The sequence below is a fragment of the Microtus oregoni genome, unplaced genomic scaffold (genome assembly GCF_018167655.1).
Source record: "Microtus oregoni isolate MIOR12 unplaced genomic scaffold, Mior012 000029F_ref0000214, whole genome shotgun sequence".
NCBI lineage: Eukaryota > Metazoa > Chordata > Mammalia > Rodentia > Cricetidae > Microtus > Microtus oregoni.
The window spans coordinates 17278484-17287276 of record NW_024543088.1 but is presented as its reverse complement, the minus strand read 5'-3'; the positions used below and the strand labels follow the sequence as shown (position 1 = coordinate 17287276).

Genomic DNA, 8793 nt, shown 5'->3' with positions numbered 1-8793 from the left:
GCTGTACTTGATCAGATTAACTCGTCTCCTGGTACATGGTGTGCAGTTATTGATCCAGCAAACACCTTTTGCTCAGCACCTCTCCATCCAGACCCCAGAAGCAATTTGCTTTCAGCTGGTAAGGCCAGCAGTATCTTTATAGTTTAACCTCAAAGATATATTAACTCTCTAACCCTGTGTCACAACTTAGAAGGGTCTTGATCATCTCTCACGTCCACAGATTTCACATTGCTCTACTATTCTGATGACATTATGCTGGGCTAGACCAAGTGAGCAGGAAGAAGCCATCACTTAGGACTTTACCGGTAACTCATGTGTTTCAGAGGATGGGAAATAAATTCAACCAAAATCCAGTGAAATTCTTAGAAGCTCAGTGGTGTGGATCATGCAGAGATATTCCTCCCCAAGTAAAGGATAAGGGATTGCACCTGGCCCCTCCCACCGCCCAGAAAGAAGCACAATGTTTAGTGGGTCTATTTGGATTCGGGCACATTCCCCACTTGGGTGTGTTACTCTGGCCTACATCCCAAGTGACTCGGAACGCTGCTAGCCTTGTCTGGAACAGGAGAAGCCTCTTCGACAGGTCCAGGCTGCTGTGCAGGCTGCTCTACCACTTGGACCACATGATCCAGCAGACCCAGTGGTACTTGGGGTGTCAGCGACAGATAGGGATGGGATGTTGTTTTGAGCTTTCTCCCCGATAGGTGAAACTGGCATTTCGCAGCAAGGCTCTACCATCACCTGCAGACAACTGTTCTTCCTTTGAGTGAAAGCTCTTGGCCTGCTATCGGCCCTTAGTGGAAACTGAACATTTGACAATGGGCCACCATGTGACCTGGGCTGCCCATCGTGAGCAGGGTGTTGTCTGACTCACCAAGTCATAAAGTAGGACATGTACAGCAGCGATCTATTATCAAGTGGAGATGGTTTATATGAGATTGGGCCTTGGCGGGTCCTGAAGGCACAGCCGGATATATGAAGAAGCTGATCAAATGCCTCTGGTTTCCACTCCTGCTATAAGACTGCTGCCAAACTTGCACCTCATGGGGTGTGCCTTATGACTGGTTCACCGAAGAGGACACTAGGGCCTGGTTTACTGATGGTTCTGCACACTATGCAGGAACCATCCAGAAGTAGACAGCTGGGACAACCCCCGAAAGATACAGGGGAACGGAAGTCTTCCCAGTAGGCAGAACTGTGGGCAGTAGTCAGGGCTGCTAAACATTTTGTTTTGAGGGTGAAATGGCCAGATGTGCAACTGTTCAGATTCATGGGTTGCAGCCAATGGACTGACTGGATGATCAGGGGTTTGAAAAGACCATGATTGGAACATTGGTGAGTAAGGCATATGTGGAAGAAGTCTGTGGATAGTTCTCTCTAAAAGGGTGTGAAGACTCTTGTGTCCCATGTAAATGCTCATCAAAAGGTGACTTCAGCCGAGGAGGAGTTCAATAATCAAGTAGGTAGGATGACCCATTCTGTGGACAGTCAGCCTCTCTCCCAGCCATCCCTGTCGCTGCCCAATGGGCCCATGAACAAAGTGGTCATGGTGGCAGAGATGCGGGTTATGTATGGGATCAGCAACACAGACTTCCACTCACCAAGGCTTACCTGGATACAGTTGCTGTTGAGTGCCAGATCTGCCAACAGCAGAGATCAACACTGAGCCCCCGATATGACACCATTTCCAAGGTGGCCAGACAGTAACCTGGCGGCAGGCTGACTAAAGACAGACACTGCTATCATGCCAGTCAAGTGGCAGCATCCCGGAAGACTGGGCAGGTTCCCTCGCAGGCAGCAGATGCTTTGAGTCAGCATCTAATTATATAGTAGTTTCTCACATCATCAATATTCGTGGATCCAGGAGCAAGGGGTTGAAAAGGGAATCGTCCTACTCACTATCACCTGCAGTGACCCACTCGGGAAATTTCTGCTTCCTTTTCTCATGACCTTAGTTCTGCTGGCCTAGACACTTTGGTTCTAGATGAGGAAGCGTTGCTGCCAGGGGCCGCAACAAGCATTCTGTTGAACTGCAAGCTCAGACTTCCCCTGGCCACCGTGGGCTTCTGATGCCCTTGAGCCAACAGGCTGAGAAAGGAATACCAGTGTTAGGAGGGGTGATTGGCCCAGATTACAATGGGGGACATTGGACTGCCTCTCTGTAATAGAGGTAAGAAAGATTATGTCTGGAGTGTAGGAGGTTCTTTAGGGTGTCTCTTGGTGCTACTGTGTCCTGTTATTAAAGTCAATGGGAAACTACAACATCCTAAATCCAGGGGGGATGACAAAGGGCTCAGACACTTCAGGAATGAAGGATTGAGTCACTTCTCCAGGGAAAGAGCCAAGACCTGCTGAGGTTCTTACCGAGGGTGGAGGACATATGGAATGGGTAGTAGAGGACGGTGGCTATAATGCCAGCTAAGGTCATGTGACCAGTTGCAGAAATGGAGATTATCATTACCGTGAGTGCTTCTGTTGCGTTCTGTTACTCATGCCTTTTCACAGATATTTGTGTTGAGTTTTCATGTGGAATATTAGTGATTAGCACACTTAAGCTTGGTATACTAAAAGAATGTCCCTTAAGAGACATTGTCACCTACTCTAAGATTTCCACTGCCTTTGTGATCCTATGTGAACTAGTTGAAGGTCATGTCAGGCACACTTCCGGCCTGGCTATCATTTCTCTTAGAAATTAAGTGTTGCATAAAGAGATATGATCGTGTGTCAAGCTGACAAGGGTGGACTCGTGACGGCTGTTCCCAGTTGTCAACCTGACTACATCTGGAATTAACTAAAACCAAATAAAAGAAATGGCTGGGCACACCTATGAGGGATTTTTTTTTCTTAATTGAATCTTTTGAAATGGGAATATCTACTTCTAATCCAGATCTTTTGATGTCGGGAGACCCGCTTCTTATGTGGGCCCTCCCTCTGCTGGAAGCCTCTATAAGGACATGGAAGAGAGAGAGAAGCTCTCTTTTTGACCACTTCCTCACACCCTCACTATCAAGTCCATTCCTTCACTGGCATTAGTGTGTAGCATGAATAATAAAAACCCAGGGACAGATATTGGGGTTCAGCCTAAAAACCAGAAAAGCAAAGCAGCCAGACCACTAGAGAAATCTTCCCTCTCCCAAGGCTGGGCAACCGCAGACTAAGCAGTCTAAACAGTCTGAGCCTCTCTCCCCTCCCATTTTATATTCCCTCTAGTGCTGGAATAAAAGCGTGAGCCACCACCCCTGGATTTGTTTCGGCATTGGTCTTGTTTAGCCCAGGGTGGCCTTGAACTCACAGAGATGCGTCTGCCTCTATCTCCCAAATCCTGGGATTAAAAGTGTGTGCCACCACTGCCTGACCTCTAGTGGCTTAGCTTTGCCCTTCTGATATTTAGGCAAGCTTTATTTATTAAAACATAAATAAAATATCACTACATTAGTGCCTGTTACTTTGGGGTTCTGTGGTGAACTGAGGATCAGCTGAGACATCCAGCCTTGTGGACTGAATAACTGCTGGATTCTTGGATTCTTGGACATTCTGTTCATAGGCAGCTACTGATTAACTGCACCACAGCTCCTAAGTCATTCTAATAAATGTATATGGGATTCGTTCTATAAATTCTGTACTCCAGTATCTGCACTGACCATGACAAACCGAGCCATATTTAGAGCACTAAGCTGCCATCTATGATCAAAGCATAAAGTTAAAGCTTCAGCTCTACTCTCTACATGTTTTTTTAGGCAAAATTAAAAATTTTAATGAACTAAGAAATGAAGTCACAAAAATCACACTTTATAAACTTTCAGTGGGTTTTCCAATGTCAAGTTGTCAAGGGTCCACGAATCCAGCAACTTTTGGGCCGGATGCCTCAGCTGCCCTTCGGTATGCACGAGAATCTCAAAGCCGTAGGTTGTTGAAGGCACCACCCACACAACTCATTGAATATTGAGATGTCGAGCAGCCGCCCACAGCATAGGGTGGGGCCAGCTCTCCTGCTTCACACCCTTGGGGCTGGCTCACTGGCACCTATACCACCAGGGCCAGCTCTATGGTGGTGCCCGTGCAAGGTACACGGGCCACTCTCCCAAGTGCTGCAGCTGCTGAGGGACAGGGCCGGTTCTCCCACTCGTTGTCCCCCAAGGCCAGCTCTCCAGCCTGCTGCAGGGGGCAAGGGGCAAGAGGGCTCCCCCTCTTTCCCTCACCCACACCGCCACATGGCATATGAGGGAGATGGGCCAGCTCTCACACTCTCATGCCCTCAGGGCCAGCTTACAGTGCCCCTGCCAGCAGGTCAGCTTTACTGTGCTGCCCAGGCAAGGTGCCAGACTGGCTCTCCCAAGTGCTGCAGCCCATGAGGGGCTGGGCCAGCTCTCCTGCTCTCTTGACCCTGGGGCCTTGTCTGCATCAAATGGCGAGGAGTGAAGGGGACATCTCTCCCTGGGCCGTGCCACCAAATGTCAGACAAGTCGTGGGGCAAGCTCTGCCATGCTCACATCCTCCAGGCTGGTTCCTGTCAGTGGAGCCAACTTTACTATGGTGTCCAGGAGAGGTGCAAGGCCCACTCTCTGCGCAGTCCTGTCCTCTTGGACTTTTGTGGTGGCAGGAGCCATGGACATCAACACAGACCACAGCTGTGGCTGGCTCAGGACCCAGACACAGCCCTTGGCAGCATCGCAGGCCAGGATATCACCATGGCCCCAGGGGGCAAGCAGGTCACCCACCTCAGCCACCTCTTCCCTGCCTTCACCTATTCAGATCTGCCTCTCTTCACAGGACACAGACCATTCTTTCTTTCTCTCTCTCTCTCTCTCTCTCTCTCTCCCTCCCTCCCTCCCTCCCTCCCTCTTTCATACCCCACCATGTATTTACTCACCACAGTGGTGCCCCAGGCAGGCTTGTGGATCTCCTCCTTCTCAATCCTTACAGTGCCAAGCAGGCTCCTTCTCTCCCTGTCACCCCCCCTGCCACCATACCGGTTTCCTGGGTTTAAGGGGTTTGTTCATTTCCCCTTTTAAGAACCTCTATCCTATTCATACAGGCTGTTTTAAGGCCCTTTCTTTCTGCTTCACCTATGCTGGAATATTCAGAGCCTACTGTGGTAGCATTGCTGTGCTCTAGTGGAAACTGTACCGGCTATTACCAATTTTATTTCTACGTTGGCATCTAGGCATCTGGGATCGGGAAGCTTATAGTTCTAGGTGATAATCCCTGATTTTTTTCTTTTTTGGGTTAGTGTTTTGTTCCTTGGTTTATTTCCTTGATTTTTGTTTTTTAGGAGAGTGTGTTGCTTGGAAGATTTTCTGTGGACCTGATGAGTGTGGCCACTGGGTGTTCTAGGCACAATGTGCTTCTGGGTCTTGGGAGCTGAGACTTAGGACTGGGGATAGTCTAGGGGCTGGAGGGGGTTCACAAGAGGGAGGAAAGCAAGCATTCAACCAGGGTCCTGTTTATTTAGTCTCCTTGGCATGGGAGTAGACAGCGAAGAGAGGTCACTCCAGAAGATCTGCTGTAGAGCCAGGGATGAGACTGGGGGATTGGATCTGGAGGAGCAGAGGAGAGAAGAATCTACAGTCGGCCGCCCTGCTTCCTTGGCAGAAGTGTGTGGGTTAGCTTGAAGAGCCTGCTGGAGATGGGGGCTGGGAGGTTTGAGGAGGAGGAGGGCAGCGGAGGAAGGCTGTAGCAGGTATTCTGAGGCTGGGGGACTGGGTGTGGAGGAGAGGACTGAGTGGTGAAGGTCTGCCATTAGCTTGCTTGGGTCCCTGTTCTGCTCAGCTGGAGTGTCCACAGCGGATGCCCGCTGGTGTTGGGAGCTGGGATAATGGGACACGTTGGGGGAAGAAGGTTGGAGGTCTTTCTGATCCACTGAGGATGGGGTCAGAGAGGAAAGGGAGACCATGGCAGGTGTTCTGCTACAGAGCTGGTGCTGACTGGGGACTGGATTTGAAGGAGCAGGAGGAGGGGTGCAGCCAGCCTACCTACTTCCCTGGCGGGAGTTTGACCAAAGCAATTACAAAAGAAATAGCTTTAATTGGTCATACCGTTTTGGAGCACTCAAGTCCATGATGACTGAGCAAAGGCATGGCATCAGGAACAGCTAAGAGCTGGCACCTCAGACTGCAAGTAGAAGACAAAGAAAGAATGCTGGGAGGGACTGGAGTCTTTTGAAACCTCAAAGACAGTGACACACCTCCTCCAACAAGGCCACATCTCCTAATGCTCTCCAGACAGTTCTACCAAGTAGGGACCAAGTTTCTAAACATGTGACCCAATTTTATTCAAATCGCCACATATCACAACTTTCTCTTCTTGATTTATGACCTCAATGTGTAGTTCAAGCTGGTTTCAAATCTACAATCCTCCTGCCTGTGTTTCCTGAATGTTGGATCACAGGTGTGTGCCACCACATCTGTCCTTAGGGTGGATTTAAACAAAGCCCAGGCTTACTAAGCATGAGAAATGAGCAACCCTAATCCCATGGGTTTTATTTGGGACTCTGACTTTCCTTTTTCCAAACTTCACGATTTATTTAGAAAAGAACACATTTTTAGAAATAATATTTATAAACCAGACAATTATGACACAACACATAGAAAAATATAGTTAAAATTAGCTCTAGGGCAAAAGGCTTATTAAAAAAGCATCTAATTTGGGGCTGGCAAGATGGCTTCCTTGGGTAAAGGCACTTGCCCCCAAGCCTGGCAACTTGAGTTCCATTTCTGGAACCTACATGGTGGGAAGAGAGAATTGACCCTTGACTGTTCTCTGACTTCCAAATGCATGCTATAATGTGCCCCCTCCTTCCTTTCCTCTCCCTCCAAAACACACATATGTTTGGAAATATGAAAATATTTTTATGTGTATAATCTGATTTGTGAGGGCACTGATGTCAACTAAGTTTTACTTTTCTTCAGACTCGATTTCGTCTCTAGTTTTAGCCAGGACTGTTAGAAATGCCTCACGTTTGGGTATTCCACGCAGAGAGCTCTTCTTGCGTGTGTGAAACGCCTCACGTTTGGGTATTCAACGCAGAGAGCTGTTCTCGCGTGTGTGAAATGCACAGACAGGGTCTCGGGGAGACCTGGCCATTCCGGGTGACCAGACTGACCCCGCTCTGACGGTGCTCCATGACTCTAGAACCCTCTCCGCATTGCTAGTCTCCTGAAGTGGGCTTCATTGGAGCCCACTGTGGTCCATGTGTGAGCGTGGCGGGGAACATGGGCAACATCACGGATCCTAGCCAGAAGGCTTTCTTGACAGGTGTGCTGAGAGCAGTTTAAATGACGACCAGGAAGATGGATTTGTCACAGCACCCTTGAGAGCTAGCGGACAGTCATGAAGGGATCTCAAACACCTGTCGCAGCACTTCCATTGTTATTTTTAAGGGGCCTTTGATGGCTCTCAAATGTCACAAAACATTCATGCTTGGTTGTTTTGTCTCTTTCTACAAGGATGGTGGGGTGGGAGGCGGGCTTCACATCCATGCACTGGCTGGTGGGTTTCTGAAGACAGAAGTCATAGCGTTCAGGTGTAGCCCAAAGGTGCCGGTGGCCTTCTAATCAGCTCCCACCGTCTTGTCAACACAATTCAGTTATTCCTAAGTGTGGGCTCAAGTACCAGAAACAGAAGGTGTCTCACTGAAAACAGCCTCGGAAGGAGGCCTCCATGAGGGACGGAGTGTTCCCTAAGTGATTAGAGAGGGCCTTTGTCGTGCTTCTACGGCTTCCAGGGCTAAGAATCAAGAAGTTGTTATAGCTCTGTCTCTGCATGTGCATGAGCTCACATCCACGCTGGCTTTAACCTGAACAGGTAATTAGTTCTAACATCAACATTAAGACCGTTTTTTTAAAATCGATTATTATTGAGCTCTGTATTTTTTTCTCTGCTCCCCTCCCTGCCTCTCCCCATCAAGACCGTTTTAAACTTCTCAACTGCGTTTACCCTTTTCCAGAAAACCCATTAAATATTCCACAGGCCATCATTAAGATTTTCCTGGGGATGTGATGGTGGACCAGCTGATGTTGGTCAAAATACCCGGTGCCTGGGAGAGATAAGTTAAGCAGAGGGGCAAGAAGGACACACCTGAATTTGAATTTCTTGACGTTTGAGATGGGAACTCAAGCACACGAACTCTCAACTACCCCTACGGCCTCCGCTCCGAGTAGCTGGCATTGTAATGTCCATCTTTTCATGAATTTTGCAACACATCTTTTTATGCGGTTTTAAGAATTGGCAACTTCACATCTCTTTATAGGTATTGGTGTATCATCTTACCTTTCTGTCAGCAAAGCCACAGTTCCTTTAGACTAACAACTCTTTGGGGAACAATTAGCAAGGAAAAGAAACAGCGAGCTACTTTGCTACCAGCAGGTGGCAGAGCCTCAAAGACCTGGAAGAAAGCCGGCGCGCACAAGAGCGCTGTCAGGTGCCCCGTGTTCAGGGTGGCCGCCACTCTGCTGTGGCTCTGAGGACAGCGGGGAGGTCCCGTCCATCCGTCCGTCCATCTTCAGTGGCCCCGAGAAGTGCGACTGCAGCGGGTTCGAAGTTCCGGAGACGCCCGTTGGCTGCGCTGGCTCGGGATGGGCGGGGGCTGAGCCGGGGACCCCGACTCCTGGCTCCGACTCCCCGACCCCAGGTTGGCTCGCGGCCCCGCGGCGGAGGCGCCCAGGATCGCACCCGCGGACTCGGGCTGCCGTCTGTGGGGACCGAAGGCGGCACGCTTAGCGCGCGTCGGGGCTCCAATCCTGATTTTCATTTCGCTCCAGGCTCAGAGCACTAAGTAGGCTCCAAACCGCACAA

General features: G+C 49.4%; 1 long non-coding RNA gene across 1 annotated transcript; it reads right to left on the bottom strand.

Moving 5' to 3' along the window:
* Positions 1-5432: 5432 nt before the first annotated feature.
* LOC121464784 lies at positions 5433-8758 on the bottom strand. The gene is made up of 3 exons (XR_005976562.1): positions 8269-8758; positions 6036-6111; positions 5433-5537 (listed from the first exon to the last, which is right to left on the bottom strand). It is a non-coding gene; the product is annotated as an uncharacterized LOC121464784 (long non-coding RNA).
* Between the last annotated feature and the right edge of the window lie 35 nt (positions 8759-8793).